The sequence below is a fragment of the Saccopteryx bilineata genome, chromosome 5 (assembly GCF_036850765.1).
Source record: "Saccopteryx bilineata isolate mSacBil1 chromosome 5, mSacBil1_pri_phased_curated, whole genome shotgun sequence".
NCBI classification, from domain to species: domain Eukaryota; kingdom Metazoa; phylum Chordata; class Mammalia; order Chiroptera; family Emballonuridae; genus Saccopteryx; species Saccopteryx bilineata.
This window is the reverse complement of record NC_089494.1, coordinates 184,931,154-184,932,424: the sequence shown is the minus strand read 5'-3', so window position 1 is coordinate 184,932,424 and position 1,271 is coordinate 184,931,154.

Genomic DNA, 1,271 nt, shown 5'->3' with positions numbered 1-1,271 from the left:
AATAGACAAATGCTAAACAAACTATGTCATATCCATATATGAAATATTACACAGTAATAAAAAGAATAAACTATAGAAACATCCAACAACTTGAATGAATCATCAGCAAATTAAATATGCTTTGTAAAAAAGGACAACCCTAAAACGGAGTAAGTATACAGTACTGTGCAATTTAGATATTTAATGTTAAAAGCAACAACAGATATGGCCTTTTCTCACTACCATTACACACTATGTTGGGCATTTTAAAACCAAGTCAAGGTATAATACTGAATTAACAAAATAACAAAATAAGAAAAAGAAAAATGAATAGAGCCTTTTGAGATTCTTACTATATTGTTCTTATTTTTATTTTTTAAAATTATCTTTATTTTATTTTATTCATTTTAGAGAAGACAGAGAGAGAGAGAGACAGAAAGAGAGAGAGAGAGAGAGAGAGAGAGAGAGAGAGAAGGGAGGAGGAGCAGGAGGAAGCATCAACTTCCATATATGCCTTGACTGGGCAAGCCCAGGGTTTTGAACCGGCGACCTCAGCATTTCAGGTCGACACTTGATTCACTGTGCCACCACAAGTCAGGCTTTATTTCTCTTATTTTGATTAGCCCAATACTAACCCATGTATATGCTTTTGAATACTGCTAGTTTGGAAAAATGCATTATCTAGAAATTCCAAAATCCAACATACTATTGTCTCAAGCCTAAAAATATGAGCATATGGGTACCAAAACAATCTTAATCTTGGCTTTATTTTTCACTGTGTATGGAGACTGATAACTCTCTCCCTAAATCTATTCTACACCCTTCCTTCACCTATCCTCACTCTCCCTTTTTTTCTTTATCTCCACTTCTCCTTCTTCCCTTCCTTCTAAATCTTCTACATGCCTCACCCTGAAAGCTCCTCTTCATCTTCTGCTTCAGTAAGAAAAACACTGGTTTGTGGGTGGGCAGAAAACCATATACACAGATAGATGTGTCATATATCTAAACTCTTAACAGTGAGATGGAAATGGAAGTAGTGTGCTCAACCTTGGAAATGTCCTCAAAAAGACAGGTTATAATCTTGCATCACCTTATCCTCTTTCTTGCAGATTAGAATGTAGACAGCAAGCCAAAGGTAGGAGAAACCATGTTGGACAATGAGGTACTAGCCACAATTTGAATGATGGGTTTCTAAAATAGAGCAAGTTTAAGACTATGATGATCACAGATTAACCATGCTAATTTGAATTACCTGCATTAATGTGGTCTAGAAATAAACTATATACACATTG